The sequence below is a fragment of the Scardinius erythrophthalmus genome (genome assembly GCF_964197995.2).
Source record: "Scardinius erythrophthalmus genome assembly, chromosome: 22".
Taxonomy (NCBI): Eukaryota; Metazoa; Chordata; class Actinopteri; order Cypriniformes; family Leuciscidae; genus Scardinius; species Scardinius erythrophthalmus.
Genome location: NC_138242.1, coordinates 30,804,552 through 30,825,302, shown reverse-complemented (window position 1 = coordinate 30,825,302; position 20,751 = coordinate 30,804,552). Strand labels below are relative to the sequence as shown.

Sequence of the window (20,751 nt, the reverse complement as noted above, 5' to 3'; positions counted from 1 at the left end):
TTTCATTTTTTCTTGTTGTTCAAATTCAAAATTGTTTTCAAATATTATTTGTCACTTAATCTTAAAGATTTTTAATAGTGTATGTCTGTTGCCACCAATCGCTGCACAAGTTAAGGATATGTATGATGACTTAAGCACGTTAGTGCGAGCCCTCCCGGAACCCATAGAGAATGCATTGCAGTGCCTGCAGTTCGAAAAAAAACATCTTTGAATGTAAGTCTATGGGAACACTCTGGGCGATTCTCAGCCAGAGTGAATTTGCCCAAAAAGAGGCGGTACTCCACAGAACGTGACATGACGCTGATTGGACTATATCCAGAGGCACAGTGACGGCTAGCGTAACTCTGTGGTTGAATGAGATTGTGAATGTGATTGAAAAAGTCCCTTTCACACTTTGGTGGTGCATCGCCCAATCGCCCTAATGAAGAAACCGCCCCTGGTGACACCTACTGGGAAAAGGAGTAACATAAGACGTATTGGTCATGTGATTTTATTTTTTGCGTGCTCACCGGAAAAGGAAAAAAGATAAGAGAGAAACACGAGGTGTCGCACACAAATCGAAAGAGGTAAAATAGAAAGAGTGTTTAATAAAAAAAAATGTCTCCTGAGTCCCGATTGGAAAGCACACAGTATGTTTGTATGTATTTTGGTTATTGTTTATTTATAATTTGATGTACTGTGTGTATTGATTTCAGTTTTAATGGGATGGGGCATCTGTAGTTTCCATGAGAGGCTGGATACAAACTGGAGCTGACGAACGCATTACAGTAATCTAGTCTCGAGGTCATGAATGCATGAACTAACTTTTCTGCATCAGAAACAGATAGCATATTACGTAGTTTAGCAATGTTTCTAAGGGGGAAAAAGGCTGTTCTTGTAACATATGAAATATGATTTTCGAAAGACAAGTTGCGGTCTAGTATAACACCCAGGTCTTTTAGTGGATAAAGTAAGAGGACATCCTTCTAAATTAAAGTTGTATTGTAAGAGGTTTTGTGGGCAGTTTTTTTGACCAATAAGTAATACCTCCGTTTTATCTGAATTTAATAGCAGAAAATTACACGTCATCCAGTATTTTATATCTTTAACACACTCTGTCAATTTAGATAATTTATTGTTTTCATCTGGTCGTGATGAGTGTCATCAGCATAACAGTGGAAATTAATTCCATGTTTTCTTATAATATTACCAAGTGGCAGCATATATATTGAGAATAGCAGAGGGCCTAACACAGATCCTTGCGGCACTCCATGTTTTGTGTCTGTTAATGAGTGACTGTCTTCAGGGAAATGATGTGGAGTGTGTTTGCATATTGATCAGATCTACAGTGTGTGAGAGTGTTTATAGTGCTGTGAGTTTAACACTTCATCACTGACACACACAACAATCTTCATCAACATGACCTTCATCATCATCTTCATCTGGACTCTCACAGCGTTTGCTCAAGGTTTGTGGAGCACAAGTTTGATATTAATTCAAGTATATTGTCAAAGTTTTGAGTGTATTTTCTTCTTGTTGTGTTTCAGAGTGTAGAGGACAGATCACCGTCACTCAGAGTCCCTCAATAACAGCAGAACAACCAGGAGGAACTGTGAATATCAAATGTAAAACCAGCAGTGATGCGCTCATTTGGAATGGGATATACTATTTCAGCTGGTACTTACAGAAACCTGGAGAAGCTCCTAAACTCCTGATTTATAAAGCAAACACCCTCCAGTCAGGAACTCCATCTAGATTCAGTGGCAGTGGATCTAACAGTGATTTCACTCTGACCATCAGTGGAGTCCAGACTGAAGATGCTGGACATTATTACTGTCAGAGTTTTAATTGTAGAACAAATTCTAATGGTTGTGTGAGTGATTATGTGTTCACACAGTGATAAAGAGTCGTACAAAAACCTCCGTCAGTCAGAGTCACAGTGACTGAACTGAAACTGCAGCTGCTCAAAGGAGGATCTGAAATAACATCGTCACACTTGCATCTGAAATAAAACCATCTAAATTAATCGGACACTCTGAATAATTATAGAGTTCAGAAAGAGATTTTGTGCTCTTATAGATCAGAGACACAATTGAGATCTGAGTGATTTCAGTTTGCCCTAGTTGCCCCATTTTATTAATAATTCACTAGTGCACACTTACAAATAAGTCAGATAGAATAAATGCGTATTTGGCGTGCTGTCCGAGGAGAGGGCTCCGGGCTCGGTATTCGGCCCGAACCCAGAGTACTCCCCCCGTATTCCTGGCTGTGAAAGAACAAGCCAAGGGTGAGGAGTCGGGGTGGTGGAGGGATGCTGAAACTGTCAAGGAAGTTAGGTGAGTTGACAGAGTGAATATATATATGCTTCCTCTCATGCTGATAGGGTAGACATGGTAATTGTTTGATGAGATGATTGATAGATTGGTTGATTGATTGGTTATTTGAACGTGCTCCTCCCGAACTTTGTTTATAAAACATCATTAGATCTTAATTTTCATAATACTCCCTGATTATTTCATTTGAGTATCCCATCCTAACATGTAATTTGTTTACTATTCACTATATTATGCAGACAGTAAGAGTTTTATATTAGCTTGCTAATAATGTATTAATTCCTTAATAACTTATTTTATTAACTAAAAGTGTATGAATGCGTTAATTACCACAGTTGGTCAAAGCAATGTACTTCAACTTCCAGTTGTCTGCTTTTAATTATTCATTAACTAATGATTTGCAAATGTATCATTATGTTATAACTTTGTTGAGGCACATGACTATTAACTAATTGTTAAGTAATATGCCATTTATGGGTTTTGACATCCACACTAAGCCATGGATTTCAATTTCCAACCATGTACAACCAAGATTTCACTGAGTCCGATGAACCTTGTTGTTCATGCACAGAACTGTCAGGTTCAGCTTGAGGTCGAGGTACACTGAGAACATGCGGTCGAGATCTGCTATTTCATAACACTGTGTCTAGACTGGACAAAGACAATAGAGCGTCCATTATAGTCAGTGATTCTACACTGGATGCGGCGCGACACTACACGACAAAACCCCGACAGTAACTGATGCCACACTCTATTCCTGACGTACTCAGAGCTCTTGTGCTAGCTCTGTTATGAAGGACAAATGGGCTTGTGATGGTCTGTCATGTCCAGTGTAGAGCTGGTCTCGTCCAGTGTAAACACAGTGTAACAGCGGTCAGGAGTTCAGATTCTGTGTGCTGATATCTGTGTGCAGCCCAACTCACCCTTCCTTCACACACATTCACCGACATTACATTCACTGCATGTGCAAACTGTCAAAACCCATAAATTGCATATTACTTAACAGTTAGTTAATAGTCATGTGCCTCAACAAGTAAAGTCATAACATAATGATACATTTGCAAATCATTAGTTAATGATTAATTAAAGCAGACAACTGGAAGTTGAAGTACATTGCTTTGACCAACTGTGATAATTTACGCATTAATTTACACTTTTAGTTAATAAAATAAGTTATTAAGGAATTAATACATTATGACACATTTAATTAATAACAATTCATATATTACTTAATCTGTTAATCATTTAGAATCTTTATTAGTTGCTGATGCAGTAATCATTAATTAATGGTTTAGTTCTTCATGAGTCATACATTAACACATGATTATCTGTGCATTAGTTAAGCATGAATTAATGCAGATTAGTGCACACGTATTGTAAAGTGTTACCGCTGCTCAAACACTTTCTCACACACACACACACACACACACACACACACACACAGTCAAGTTATTCATAGATATTAAATGAAACATAAAAACATTCAATGAGTTTTTAACTTACTAAATACTTTATATTATCTCTTTATCTTATTACGTTTATCTAAGACTATATTTATAATTTGTCCGAATGTTCTTGTTTCATCATGAATCTGCAGGAGTGTTCACGCTCCACTGACTTAAGTTTACTTATAAAATGTGAGTTAAAGCCCTGATCTAATGAAAGACCCGAAACTAAAATGACACAAAGGAAATATCATTGAGTTTCAAACTGCCAGAAAAACTCAATCAAGTTCCACTTTCAGTCGATGCAGAAACATAAAGACTGTTGTCTGTAAATGTGTCATCTTTGATATTCTCTGCAGTCTCAATATCCAGTTTTATTGAACAAAAAATATATAAATTATACAATTTATTGTTTTAACAAGTTGAAAACGAAGACAAAAACTAATTTCAGGTCATCAAGTGTTAGTTTTACGAACAAGAATCGACTGAAAACGACAAATAAGAGTCTAAAAGAAACAGCATTAGAAAGAGAAGAATATGTTTCTCTGTAATGTTTGATTCACTTTATCAGCTTTAACTTTCAAAAAGTTGATCTGAATGTTTTTAGAGAAGAGTTTTCACAAAGCCTGTGATCACTAAAGCGATTAGAGTTAAACTGAAGTTATATTATAGATTTGAAGTGTCATTTTCATGATCATCTTCACTGAAACTCACTTTGTTAAAAGCATCAAAGATCAGATGTGAAGAAACACAAGAACTGAATTAAATTCACTACAGTTTAAGACTCTGAATAAAACCTTAAGCAAACTTTGTGTGTCACATCCACTATAACTTTATAATTAATAAAATTAATTTCTATAAACCTTTTACTCCTGAAGTCTCAGACAGAGCTGATCATTAAGAGGAAATACTATTAAGAATATAAATGCCAGTTTGGAAATATTGCTGTTCATTTAACAATATGTTAGAAACAAATCAATTAATACCAAAATAAAAAGTGGTGCCAAAATACCAGCCAAATGTTATTTTCTTTCAATGTATTTTTAACCCTTTAGAATTGAATTATCTTTGAGGAAGAAAAGAGCTGAAAACTCGTCAAATCAAGTAAATGTCAGAAATAATTGTTTCTAGTTCAGTGGATGAAAAAAAAGATCCTTTTACAATGAAAATCATCTTTACAGTTTTTACAAACATTCAGTGTGTAATTGTACATAAAAAAATATTTTTTAAAAATATGCCAAAAGTGTATCTTTTCTACAAAGTATTTAACTGTCAGCTGTTGTATTAATAATCTTAATATGTGATGATTTACTGCCATCATCAGTTTGGAGCCGCTGCTGAAAGTGAACCAGTGAAATAAACTAATAGATCATCAGAAGAGAAACCTCCTGAACGCTTCACTAACTGAACTTCAGATCAACAACACACACATCACTGCAGAAACTCACTGATATTCTCAAAGTCTCACAGCAGATATTCAGATTAATATACTAAAGTTGGTCTTTGATGTATTCCGTAATATTTTGTATTATACGTGTCTGTTAATGAGTGACTGTCTTCAGGGAAATGATGTGGAGTGTGTTTGCATATTGATCAGATCTTCAGTGTGTGAGAGTGTTTATAGTGCTGTGAGTTTAACACTTCATCACTGACACACACAACAATCTTCATCAACATGACCTTCATCATCATCTTCATCTGGACTCTCACAGCGTTTGCTCAAGGTTTGTGGAGCACAAGTTTGATATTAATTCATTTCTTCAAGTATATTGTCAAAGTTTTGAGTGTATTTTCTTCTTGTTGTGTTTCAGAGTGTAGAGGACAGATCACCGTCACTCAGAGTCCCTCAATAACAGCAGAACAACCAGGAGGAACTGTGAATATCAAATGTAAAACCAGCAGAGATGTGCATAGATGGAATGATGGGGATGAAGGTTTAGCCTGGTACTTACAGAAACCTGGAGAAACTCCTAAACTCCTGATTCGTTATGTAAAAACCCTCCAGTCAGGAACTCCATCTAGATTCAGTGGCAGTGGATCTAACAGTGATTTCACTCTGACCATCAGTGGAGTCCAGACTGAAGATGCTGGACATTATTACTGCAAGAGTTTACATTGCAGAACAAATTCTGATCATAATAATAATTGTGTGAGTGATGTTACATTCACACAGTGATAAAGAGTCGTACAAAAACCTCCGTCAGTCAGAGTCACAGTGACTGAACTGAAACTGCAGCTGCTCAAAGGAGGATCTGAAATAACATCATCACACTTGCATCTGAAATAAAATCTAAATTAATCTGACACTCTTAATAATTATAGAGTTCAGAAAGAGATTTTGTGCTCTTATAGATCAGTGACACATTTGAGATCTGAGTGATTTCAGTTTGCCCTAGTTGCCGCCTTTTATTAATAATAGATCTTAATTTTAATAATATTCCATGGTTTTTTAATTTGAGTATCCCATCCTAACATGTAATTTGTTTACTATGCACTGTATTCATACTATATACTGCAGACAGTAAGAGTTTTATATTAGCTTGCTGTTTAAATTATAACCTTGATCAACAGTTCAGTTTAGACACGCCTCTCCCTCCTCTGCACCAATCAGACGCCTCTGATAAGAAAAGAGCAATAAGAACTTTTATTTGTGCTTTTAACTGAATTTTTATTTAAAACTTATTCACAAAATTATGAGAAGGAGCTGGGAGCTGACGATAACATGACCTGATAAACCTCAGTGTAAACTGATGAATATGAACAAACCCGTTAAAATGATGAGCAACTGGAACAGGATAAACTATTTCAGCAGGAACTTACAGAAACCTGGAGAAACTCCTGAACTCCTGATTTATTACACAAACCTCCTCAACAGTGAAACTGAGCGAGTTAAACTCATATTTCATCATCAGGAGTGACTGTGTTTCTCAATAGAGCAGATGTTCATCGTTTTTAAGAGTTTGATTTTCCTCTAATACCAGAAACACTTAAAATAACTATTACGCATAAAAACATGTAGAAAATGTTTTCTTTTGCATTTTTAAATGTAGATTTGGTGTTTAATGAACAAAATGTGGTTTTGGGCAGAACATTAACTAGTTGGTAATTGTGTGACGTAGGTGTGTTGCTGTGTTAAGAGTTTAGAAAAAGTACTGTAAGTATTGGTAAACACTTAGTACTTGTAAAAAACTGTAATTCAGTGAATAAGTGGAGCGATACTCAGAGCTGGAGTCGAGTCTCGTGACAGAAGCAGATCCTCCATCATCACACACAGATGTGTTTAACCTGCAGCTTTAGTGCTGGATTTTACAGAGACTCTTTCTGCAAGTTTCATCGTTACGAGACGAGACTGAATTGAGTGTAGAGCTGCTCCTTCATATTACTAGAACATACTAAAAATTGTATTCGCCGGTTAGTCGCAGAAAAAAACCCCGTGAGGGACAGATCGTTAACGGCGGTTGTTTGTGGGAATTACAGAGTGTCAGGCAGGAAACCCAATCCTTTCATCCATCGACCTTAAATATTTCTTATCATTTGAAACATGTCAGTAGTAGCAATTGTACACGGCTGCTCGCTCCAACGTTAACCTAGATAAATGTGCGCTATTATCAGGCGCATCTCCAGTGTGTGTGTGGCGTGAGGAAGCTGAAGTATAGCGCTTTACTGACATGAGGCGCCGGCACAATTACCTGCATTGTTTCCTGATAACAGCTGAAACAACTTCATTGAAACAACTAAATTGTCTACTTTTATTTGTGTAAACTCATAATAACAAGAAAATTGAAGGAAACAATCAGGAAGTGTTTTCTGCCGTCTCGTTCTCTGTGAACTGCAGCGTGTCAAAAATTAACTAAAACTCAGTGTATACTTGCCTCACAATCATGAGAAATATATCTATAGAAAGCTTGAAATGTCAAGTGATTGTCAACCGAGTCAAGTGGAAATCAAATATTCTCAGAATATGTAATCCGTATGAAATCCGCACTGCGGAGATCACGAGCATCGTCGACTAAATCTCAGTCACATTCATAATCATTACTTTTGCCGGTGCGCTGTGGCAAGCTTTATGTGTGCGCTTGAGCGCTGATTAGGCGATGTATTATATATCGGCAATTAAAGGCTCATTAATATGATTTATATGGCTTATTAAAAGACACGAGCGATTAATCGGCTAATGAAATGAACGACTACTAGTCGCCTTGAAAAATCTCTACTTGAGAGAGTCAATGGATGCGTCCCGATTCAGAGTCTGGATCCTTCGAAGGCCGTGAAGGGCGGACCGAGTGTGAAATGGGACGGTCTCTATAGAGGATTGTTCTTGTCGCCTAGCAACAGTGACAGTTGATGAGTGACAGTAGCGTTTGTACTAAACTTTTTTGAAAGTTATATTAAACTGTCTGAAAACAAAGCAGGGTTCACAAACTGTCTAAATATGTTCACCATAATAATCCATTTCTCTATATAATAGAGTATAAACTATATATAATCTGTATAAACTATATATAAAGATATATGTCAACATTTGAACCGCTTTAAAGTTTTGTTTTATTTTTACATTTGTATCATCAGATATTTGAGTACGTTGAAACCCAATACTTTTAAAAATAGTGAATACCTTTTCACAATACATTTAAAAGTGTAATTCGGCAATTTCTTTAAAAAAAAAAATCACTTTTTGCCTACTCTTTTCAGACTGTTTTCCGCCTATATAGTGAAGTATGATTTCAGATACAGCCATTAACTTTATCATCCGATTTAAAACACTGATTCATTCAGGAATATTGTGTTTCTCAGAGTCTCTCTGTGTTTTATTCTACTGTGGCTTCGCTTGGAAATATTTCATTTGGCCAAACAGAAACAGACAAAGTAACTGGCAATCTAAATTACTAAAATGTAAAATACTCAATAAGCAATATCACACTCGATATCGTCATTCTGGTCTGATATTCGGACTAAACAGCGCTCTATGTTGCTTTATATCAATAAAGGATCATATTAACGTGAAATCATGAAATGTTTGTAAAGTCTCAGTGAAACACCAACTTAAATCTGTGACTCCTGAAGCGTTTGCATAGAGTGTGTTTTACATGAGCGACACACGCTTCAGTGCTCTGCATGTGTTTATAACTCTGTCAAACATCAAACATGATCAACAACTGTTTTTCACTAGAACTGAACCTTCAACCTACAAAAATGACTTTCATCACCATATTGATCTGGACGCTGGCAGTGTTATGTCGAGGTTTGTGTCAGTCAAGATTACAAACGTTATTCACTCGTTATCTTTATGTGTGTTGTGAAGATATAAGGTTGTAAAAGTGTGTGTGATTTCTAATCTTTCTCTCTTGTCAGAATCTGTTGGGCAGGTGACAGTGACTCAAACTCCCTCAGAGCAGCTCTCTCAAACTGGACAATCAGTCGCTGTAACCTGTAAAACCAGCAGAGATCCAGTCTGCTGTTGTAATGGCAAACAGTGTCTGAGCTGGTACTTACAGAAACCTGGAGAAGCTCCTAAACTCCTGATTTATGGAACAAGCAGCCGTCAGTCAGGAACTCCATCTAGATTCAGTGGCAGTGGATCTAACAGTGATTTCACTCTGACCATCAGTGGAGTCCAGACTGAAGATGCTGGACATTATTACTGTATGAGTTATTACGGTGGTGGTGTGTTCACACAGTGATAAAGAGTCGTACAAAAACCTCCGTCAGTCAGAGTCACAGTGACTGAACTGAAATTGCAGCTGCTCAAACACACACACACACACACACACACACACACACACACACACACACACACACACTAAGAAAAGCAATATGATCTTATAATAAGCAACAATATTATTATATTAATATATTATAATAATATAAAAGTTTGAGCTTCGTCAATATATGACAGCTTTGACCATGACCAAGTAATTTTTCTCCTGTTATTTTCAGTCATTTGTGAGGAAATTCAGTCACGTTTGATCTTTACTAGTGGATATTTTTCAATCTTTCACCATATTTAGTTTTTCTGCATTTATGATTTATCTTCTTTCTAAACTGAATCATTCCTTGTTCTCACCTTATTTCCAACTGCAATTTTAAGAAATTTAGATCATCTCTAGTAACATTTAGTTTTATGTGAAAATCGCTCAATGAACTACATCTCTCGTCTCGCACTATGTACGTCACCAACAGTCTGTGTGCAGTCTGGTACAAAACACACAGGCATTACGGCGTAACGTTACGATTATAACGTAAGACTATAGAAAAAATGACAGACGTTAGCTTCAGTAAAGTTAGCTTCATTCATTGAGAGAAAAGGTATGACGTCACATGTGCGCCTTTTGGGTTTGTATTCTTTGTAATTACGTATTTTCAGTCTTATACCTCAACAGTTTTACATCAAACTGTGACTTTCTTGACTTTAAAATGTATCTTTTAAATTGACAAACATCATGTGTGTAATTCAGGACACAATTCAAACGAGATCAAAATATTTGTTGTCTCTCGCCATTGACTACCATACAATATTTTTCCGAAATAAGGTCCCATGGTGGTCCACCGGAAGCCTAACTTTTTGGCCTAACTTTGGAGAGCTGACGGGTCTGGTGCTGTGGATGGCTCTGAGACTGTGACCGGCCCTAATGATTGAGTCTGCGCAGAAGTGAGAGCAGAGCCGGACAGTAACGGAGTACATTTACTTGAGTACAGTACTTAAGTACAATTATGAGGGATCTGTACTTTACTCGAGTATCTTTTTGGGGAGTACTCATGACTTTACTCAAGTACATTTGAGAGGCAAATATTGTACTCTTTACTCCACTACGTTTCTATCCATAACCGTGAGTGTTACTTCTTCTAAAAAAAAAAAATATTGGAAACCCTCAATTTGTTGTTTCCCTCTCAAACGTGATTGGATTGTGCAGGCGCCACTGATTGGGACAGCCTATCAGCAATCACCTTCAGCTTTCCGCCAAAGTCAACTCCATGGTCAGATTTAGATAAGAGACGAAACCATGGACGAAACAATGGATGAAGACGCAGCAGGTCCATCCCGGGAATGTGCCAACCATAGACTGTAAAAAAAGATGGACGACGCCCCTTCGCTCTCTTCCATTGATGAGAACTGAAGCCACCAGAGTCCTGATATGGCGCTGACATATTGGAACTTGAGTCTGCGCAGTAGTGATCTCGGGACCAGACCTGCGCAGTCGTGAGCAGGAAGTAAAGCCACGAAATCAACGCTCCGCCCTCACTCTCGCAGAATGCACTCAGGGAGAGTGGATTCTGCACACTTTTTTTATTTATTTATTGCAGTACGACAAGAGGGTTGTTAAAATAAAGTAAATACAATCTCCTCAGTCCTCCGAAGATCCCGAAAAAATGTCCGTTGGTGCTTCAGTGACTACTTCGCTCAGAGAACCTGTCAATCACAGCTGTCAATCATGACGTTACACCACCGCATCACGTAACTAACTAAAAACTTATTTTTGAAAAAGACACTTAAACTTACATCAGCGTGATAAAAACGACAGCAAATGAAAGAAACCACCTTTGGAAAAAAGATATTTGAAGTGTAATTTAATTGTTTAGTTGGTCTCACGTCCCGTTGAGGCGGGGCTTATGACCTATACTAGGACCAGTCACAGAGGGGCGATCGAGACGTTTTGGCTTCACTTTTCAGGGCTTGTGCGGCACGCTTGGTGCCAACCCGTGGCCCCACCTCACCTCGCCAGACTATTTCAATTTTCTGAACAAGTTAATGATAGTTTTCGCTTCAAGTGTTTGCTGTGTTTACCAATGTAAGCACTGTGGCAGTAGTAATGCAATATTTAGAAAATGTACTCTTGTACTCTTGATACTCAAGTACTTTTAAAAACAAGTACTTCAGTACTTTTACTTAAGTAGCCATCTGACTGTAGTACTTTTACTTGTACTTGAGTAAAATTTAGCAAGGGGTATCTGTACTTTTACTCAAGTAATGAAGCTGTGTACTCTGTCCGCCTCTGAGTGAGAGTGAAGTGGAGCCGCGGTATCAAGGTCCAGTTTACTGCAGAACAATATGAAATAAATCATGGAAATGTAGAAATTAAAGTTAAAGCTCCGATCTCCTCCCGAACAAAGTCAGTTGGTGCCTCAGTGACTACTTTACTCAGAGAAGCCATCAATCTCAGCTGTCAATCATGTCGTCACACGCACGCTTTTATAGCATTAAATAGCTACTTAAAAACACAAACAACTGAATTTACATCAGCGTAACAAAAACTACCTGAAACGACAGAAACCATCATTAATTTGGAGAGGACGGGGTTAATGAGCTGTACTGGGACCAGCCACCTGGGGGCGATCAAGACGTTTGGCTTCAATTTTCAGGACTTGTGTGCAACTAACACTGAGGATGCGTCCGAAATTGGCAAACTTTTTTGAATAAGTAATTACTCCACGACCGCTTAAAAAGTACATTCTACAGTATTAATGAGTGTAGTATAAATGTAATCTGGACGTACTATATTGGCCATGTTGTCTTTATCATGTGATCTACCAGTGTCGGTTGCGTTGCTTCACTGTAGTCGGTCAATCTGGGGACATTTTGTCACATTCTGCTTTTCACCCATATATAGCAGTGAAGTTTGTGATTTCGGATTCAGCTTAAAACTTTATTCTTTTTCTTCGCATTACTCAACACAGTTTCTCACTAGAGCCTGAAGTGCTGCAGATCCTCATTATTACATCTGTTATAGTGAGCAATTACTATGAGCTGAACACCAAGTATTGTATACTTCTCAACACAACAGATCTGTACTGTGACGGACGGGTTTGACTCAAATATGCTCTGAATCAGAGAAAACTGAATGTGTAAACTGATATGAAATCAAACAAACCATATATTGTTCGTTTTGTACAATACACTATATAATAAAGTCAATGTAAGAAAGATGTTTTTGAGCCTTTTTCAAGTAGGCCTAGCTATCATCTCAAGCTTATAATGAATTTATTACTCATAACTCATTTTAGCAGAAGTGAAACTGCTCCAGTTCAGAGCGTTGAACCAGTAAAAGAGTGAAACTGTGAGTTTGAGGTGTAAATCTCATTTGCATTGTCAGGTTTAGTGATTGTGATGGTCTCAGAATAGAGCAGCTCGTCTCCAGTGACCATGTTCAAACCCCAAGAGCTTCATTTCACATTTACTGCTGAATGCAGCTGTTCTCAACTATTACAATTAGGGGTGTAACGAGACCCTTATGTCACCATCCTGAACTCACAATACCATATTATTGCCATACTCCATCAAAATGGTCAATTTGGTTTAACATTGTGTGTGTAAATGAATAGGCTTGGACTTGGTGCTGATAACCCAATGCAGGACAATAGAGACACCAGAATAACAATATTCATGATTCTGAAGATGAAAATACTGAATTATTTCAGACGAATATGCTTGATGTCTCTTACTAGATATATCTAAAATAATGTAGGCCACTTTTTACTGGTAACATCAGACATTTGGCATTATCAGGACCCACAAATATTCCCCCATTGCATTATTATACATTATATTTAACATTATATACAGTAGTTTAATGTAGTAGTGACACGAAAACCCTGTAAACTTCCTAAACTTTCATTTTGGGTGAATAATACGATACATATTGTCACTATCCACTGTAATTATTGTTCCACCCCTAATTCCAATCAATCAAAAGCCGCTGAAACTTTAGTGCAGGACTTTGAAGGAACGACACACTGATCAATGATGCAGTCCAACACAAATGTGCGCTTGCGTTCAGATGAAGCTTTATTGAATGAACAGCAATGGCAGCACATTGACAGACTGCTTCAGTATTGAGCTGTAAATCACGTGACGCTCAGATACGCTGGTCTTCACTGGAGAAACATCAGCACTCGGAGCTCTTGAGGAACGAGGCCTCGTGAGCAGCTCCGGCATGTGTTCCTCTGCAGACGAAGCGCTCTGCGGCTTCCCAGCGTGCTTTGCTGAGGCTCAGGACGCTGCTGCGACTGTAGAGACCGTCCCGCTCGCTCTCTGCGCTGGTCTGAACCCCCTCGGTGACCTCTGACCCGTCCAGCGTCCAGCTCACCGTCGCCCCCTGTGGAGAGTAAGAGCTGAGCAGGCAGAGCAGAGCGGGGGGGTCTCCAGAGATCAGCAGAGAAGAGGGAGACAGCAGAGACACGGAGGGAGACACGGAGGGACCCGCTGGACACACACACACACACACACACACACACACATTCATGAATGATCATTTGATTTTAAATATACAAGTTACATTTTAAATGATCCACAGAATGAGTTTGAAAAACATTGTCCAAGTAAATTGATGGTTATATTGTGATGTCGTTATAAGATCTAGAAAACTAATTTAAATGATCATTTCAATATTAATTGTATTTTGAAAATATTCTGCTATTTAGAAACTCACAATCATAAACATCAGCAAATTTTATAGCTTAAATTGTTTAAATGATTAATTTTCAAAATGCTCTTCAACTGAGTTTCTTTCTGTCTGATGAAAATTATAAAAGATTATATTTATGTTGTCCACATTATACAACTTTTGTTTCATGCTTTAAAAAGCCCTTGTTATTTACATTTACCAAGAATTATAGACAAAATTATATATGAAGAAATTATTGAATAGATTTTAATTTTTCAATATATAAAATTAACTTAATGTTAGCAATAATAAGATTTTAAATATTAATGTAAAATGAAATATGACATTTAAAATAACGATACAAATGATACAATTTTATAAAAAAAAAAAAAAAAAAAAAAAACACTCAATTGATTGATTACAGAACCTTTTAATCTCAATCAAATTAAAAAAAACATTGTCCACATGAAAACTGATTAATATATTGTGATTTCTTCATAAGATTTTGAAATACATTTTAAATACTACTTTCAATATTAATTGTTTTTGTAAAAAATTTCATACATTTTGATACAAAAAATCAATCATAATTTTCACCAAAGTTTCAACTATTTTAAATTCTGCTGTTAAGACACTTACAATCATAATCATCATAATCTTGATTTTTAAAATGCTTATTAACTAAATATCTCTTTGTCTGATGATGACGCTTACACAAAAATTGTATTATTAAACTTTGGATGCATTTAAAAACCCTTAATTGTTTAATTATAGACAGAATTATTTATATCAAGAAATAATTGAATATATCATAAAATACTGCAATCCATAGGCTACATTAAAATACAATCAAATGATACTAATTAAATTATTAATGTAAAATTAAAAATAACATTTAAAAACAATATGAAATATAAAACTTAAGTAAATAATAAAATAGTTAAATGATAAATTGCTTTTCAAAAACATATTTTTATAATAAATGAATTATCTTGTTGACAAATAAGATCATCTTTTAGATGTTTTTTTAAGGTTCATTCATGGCATTTTAAGATCATCACTAATAATTATCTTGCTGAAATTATCTAAACAATAAAATAAAATTAATTAATTAAAATTTTCTTATTAGAGAACATTTTTATAGAGAATAGAAAAGACTTACTTCTGATCACCAGTTCAGTTCCTCCACCGAAAGTCCACCACAGTGTTTCATTCTAGTGAAAGAGTCGTACAAAAACCTCCGTCACACTCAAATGAACACACACACACACACACACACACACACACAAACACTGTGATATGAGACTCAACAGCAGATCTTCTCAACATTAGGATTATTGAACGTCTCATCGTCTCTAAATGTCTCTTAATGCATGAAAACTATTAAATCTAAATAAATAATATAATCAGAAAGACTCTGTGCTGATCTTTACACATCTTAACTGGGAGTCTCTAAATGATCATGTGTTTCTCAAAGCATTTTAATAAGTGTTGATGACCTGTGACCTCTGGAATGACCTTTGCCCTCTCATGGAGTTCACAGTGAAATACTTGTTTCTTTTAGTGATGAAACTGTCATTTGATTGATCAGAAAGTCTGAACTCTGAACCAGAGACTCGTGCAGAATAAAGAAGAAATGATTTCTAAACTCCTACAGAAGTGAAAACACACTCCACTGGATCATGAGAATAAAACACATTAAAGGCCACAAAACTGGATCAGTTTCTTCTGCATGTGTTCATTTTCATGTGTGTTTTCCTCCAGCTGGTTTTTGCTCAGAGAGTCACTTTGCATCGGCACGTGTTTCAGCTCTCCGAGTGTTTATAGCCTTCAGACTCACACACTTTATAACACACTGCTGTTTACCACGGTACAAACCCAACACACACCATGAATCTCTTCAGCAGCTTCATCTGGATTCTGACCGCTTTTATTCCAGGTAACAGAAGTCAAAGCTTGTCATTTCTGAGTCTTTAATGTTCATGTCATTTGATGAAACTCATATAATGTTGTTGTCAACAGCGTCCAGAGGAATCACTGTGACTCAGCCTGAAGTTGTGAATGTTTCTGAAGGACAAATCGCCACTATAGACTGTAAAACTGATGCTGGGATACATAGCTGGGGTTTAGCTTGGTATCAGCAGAAACATGGAGAAGCTCCTAAACTCATCATTTATACTGTAAATGATCGCTATGGCGGGAGTTTCAGTCGATTCAGTGGGAAAGGAGCACAAGGTGGAAAAGATTTCAGTTTGACCATCAGTGGAGTCCAGACTGAAGATGCTGCACATTATTACTGTATGAGTCGCCACTCGATCAACAGTAAATATGTGTTCACACAGTGATAAAGAGTCGTACAAAAACCTCCGTCAGTCAGAGTCACAGTGACTGAACTGAAACTGCAGCTGCTCTCTCACACACACACACACACACACTTTCACAAGTTATTCGTAGATATTAAACAAAGCATTCATTGAGTTTTTAACTTACTAAATACTTTATCTTATCTCTTTATCTTATCTCTTTATCTTATCTCTTTATCTTATTACATTTATCTAAAACTATATAATTTGTCCGCATGTTCTTTTTTCATCATGAATCTGCAGGAGTGTTCATGCTCCACTGACTGAAGTTTACTTATAAACTGTGAGTTAAAGCCCTGATCTAATGAAAGACCCGGAACAAAAATGACACAAAACAGACATAGAGTTACAATTATATTTTATTTATTGACTGAATTGTAATAAAATCATGCCTGAATGATAAAGCACACACACAGTCTTGTATGAAAGGCAGAAAGCAGATGCAGATGTTCAGAATACGGTTCACAGACTTGATTATTAAATTATTTAAAAAGGAAATATCATTGAGTTTCAAACTGCCAGAAAAACTCAATCAAGTTCCACTTTCAGTCGATGCAGAAACATAAAGACTGTTGTCTGTAAATGTGTCATCTTTGATATTCTGAGTCTCAATATCCAGTTTTATTGAACAAAAAATATTAATTATACAATTTATTGTTTTAACAAGTTGAAAACGAAGACAAAAACTAGTTTCAGGTCATCAAGTGTTAGTTTTACAAACAAGAATCGACTGAAAACGACAAATAAGAGTCTAAAAGAAACAGCATTATAGAAATACAGTAGAAGAACTATGTTTCTCTGTAATGTTTGATTCACTTTATCAGCTTTAACTTTCAAAAAGTTGATCTGAATGTTTTTAGAGAAGAGTTTTCACAAAGCCTGTGATCACTAAAGCAATTAGAGTAAACTGAAGTTAAATTATAGATTTGAAGTGTCATTATCATGATTAAGCAAACTTTGTGTGTCACATCCACTATAACTTTATAATTAATCAAAATTAATTTCTATAAACCTGTTTACTCCTGAAGTATCAGACAGAGCTGATCATTAAGAGGAAATACTATTAAGAATATAAATGGAAATATTGCTGTTCATTTAACAATAGATTAGAAAAAAATCAATTAATACCAAAATAAAAAGTGGTGCCAAAATACCAGCCAAATGTTATTTTCTTTCAATGTATTTTTAACCCTTTAGAATTGAATTATCTTTGAGGAAGAAAAGAGCTGAAAACTCGTCAAATCAAGTAAATGTCAGAAATGATTGTTTCTAGTTCAGTGGATGAAAATCATCTTTACAGTTTTGACGAACATTCAATGTGTAATTGCACAAATACATTATATATATATATATATATATATATATATATATATATATATATATATATATATATATATATATATATAGCTGTTGTATTAATAATCTTAATATGTGATGATTTACTACTCGTGTGTGTGATGATCCTCATTTCTGTTCATAAACTGCAGGAACACACATGGATTTGGTTTTTGGGGATTAACAGCGACGTTTCACTCCAACTACAGTAAAAAAAATATTCTCAAAGTCTCACAGCAGATATTCAGATTTGGTATTGTATGAATTGAGAATTAAATTGAATGATATAATTTTTAACATTTTGTAGAAGGACAAATATGAAAAAGACTGATTTGTTTCACTTCAGTGATTGTGTTTTGTGTGTGTTAATGAGTGTCTGTCTTCAGGGAAATGATGTGGAGTGTGTTTGCATATTGATCAGATCTTCAGTGTGTGAGAGTGTTTATAGTGCTGTGAGTTTAACACTTCATCACTGACACACACAACAATCTTCATCAACATGACCTTCATCATCATCTTCATCTGGACTCTCACAGCGTTTGCTCAAGGTTTGTGGAGCACAAGTTTGATATTAATTCATTTCTTCAAGTATATTGTCAAAGTTTTGAGTGTATTTTCTTCTTGTTGTGTTTCAGAGTGTAGAGGACAGATCACCGTCACTCAGAGTCCCTCAATAACAGCAGAACAACCAGGAGGAACTGTGAATATCAAATGTAAAACCAGCAGTGATGTGATCAATGATGATTTCTTAGCTTGGTACTTACAGAAACCTGGAGAAGCTCCTAAACTCCTGATTTATAGAGCAGACACCCTCCAGTCAGGAACTCCATCTAGATTCAGTGGCAGTGGATCTAACAGTGATTTCACTCTGACCATCAGTGGAGTCCAGACTGAAGATGCTGGACATTATTACTGTCAGAGTTATCACAGTGGTGGTGTGTTCACACAGTGATAAAGAGTCGTACAAAAACCTCCGTCAGTCAGAGTCACAGTGACTGAACTGAAACTGCAGCTGCTCAAAGGAGGATCTGAAATAACATCGTCACACTTGCATCTGAAATAAAACCATCTAAATTAAACTCTTTATTAGATTATAGAGGTCAGAAATAACAGTGAGAGAAACAACTAGACAAAGTCCACCAGTGTCCCTGCGCTTACAGAACAAAACTATATGGGAATATACTGCAAAATATAATGTGATATATTACATAATACATTTCCATATATGGGAAACTAGTGCTTATATTTTTCAATATTCTGCAATATATGCATTGACCATGGCTATATATTAATACATTTAAAATATTATTAATTATTGTGTACATACAGTATATTGCACATACATGTTCCCATATAAATGTGAATGTATGTTCACACACACACACACACACACACACACACACACACACATATATATATAATTATAATTATATATAGTTGATATGTAATATATTAACACAATATATTATTCTGTATATTTTCAAATATATAACGTTAAACCATTTAATATATTGATCATTCATATATGGGAAAATATATTTTCTTTTCATAAGGGTGCCAGTCCAGAGACTCTTTTGTGCTCTTCTAGATCAGTGATATGACCGAGATCCGCCATATTGGATCTGTCAAATACAGTCAAGAGCAAGTTAACTGTCGACTGCATCTGAAGCCTTTTAATAAAGTTTCATGAGAACTAGTGAATATAATCACTGTGGGACATCGATTAAAAAGCACAAAGTTCCATTAGTTGCTTTTATTTGAGACTCAACATGTGGATCAAGATGTGGTTATACTGTAAGAAACAACTACAATACTGACAAATTACAAGTATAAGAACATCAAACACTGATCAATTGCTTTATAAACTACAGGCAGGTTCTGCTCCTTATCAATCAGTCAGTACAGTATCAGCTTACACTGTATAAACACACACAGTCCTGTATGAACACACACCAGTGAAGGCCAGCGCTGCTCTTAGACCTCGACTCTCATCCTGATGATCCAGCAGTTCATCCGCTCGAAGAAGAGGATCACTGACAGATGATGAAGATAATCACTGACCTCTACTGGCTCATTCCCTTCAGAACAACCTTATTCACATGAAGATCTATATCTGCAGTAGACATTAGCTCATATTCTCACAGCATTTAGTTGATCATTAATAAGATAATTCTGCATATGGATATTGCTTATTGAGTTATATAAACACAAAGCAGCGCATTCTCACCCCAATGCGTTGATATTTTTGATGAAAATGCATTGATTTGTTAGTGTGAGTGATGAACAGCGTCATGATATTGCAAACTGGTATTTCTTACCATATTATTTTAATATATTATCTTAATTATAAACACTGGTTTCAGTGAATAAGTCAACACTTATTTCTGCATTGATCAATAAGGCGGATACATATCTAAGCCTCTCCCTCATATTGAACGCTGGAATTATTACTTTGTTTATGGATTTATATATTTAAAAAAAATCTGAATAGAGGACTATTCACAATCACAAAAGGACTCAAACACATGAAGTTATTCTTTTATTTCAAACTATGTTGATTGAATTGTAATAAAATTATGACTGAATGATGAAACACACAAAGCAGAGCAGACGACAGATCAGAAAAAAAGATGAAGAACAGTCCAAAAGAAATATATATTCAAGCCTGTTTCCACCTTAGATTAATAATAATAATAATATTTACCAGTTATTTTTAAACTGATTTGATGATTTTCTTACTGCCGACATCCAGTTTGCTGCCGAGAGTGAATCACAGAGAAACAAACTTTATTGAGTGTTTGATGAGGGAAAATGAACTTCTGAACATTGTCATATTCCTCATTTCTGCTCTTCTGTCGTGACTGAGACTCATTTGAGAGGAAACGGCTTTGAATTTGTGTCCCACCCCTGAGACTGA

At 35.9% G+C, this 20,751-nt stretch overlaps 2 gene segments (V, D, J or C); both read left to right on the top strand.

Annotated features, from left to right (window-relative positions):
* Window positions 1–8,950: 8,950 nt before the first annotated feature.
* On the top strand, window positions 8,951–9,438 carry LOC308682499 (immunoglobulin kappa variable 4-1-like). The segment is given in 2 exons: window positions 8,951–8,999; window positions 9,110–9,438.
* Window positions 9,439–18,286: 8,848 nt separating this feature from the next.
* Window positions 18,287–20,751, top strand: part of LOC308682903 (Ig kappa chain V region 4135-like) — a 1,009,768-nt gene continuing 1,007,303 nt past the window's right edge. Inside the window, exons 1-2 of the V gene segment in view lie at window positions 18,287–18,382; window positions 18,470–18,795.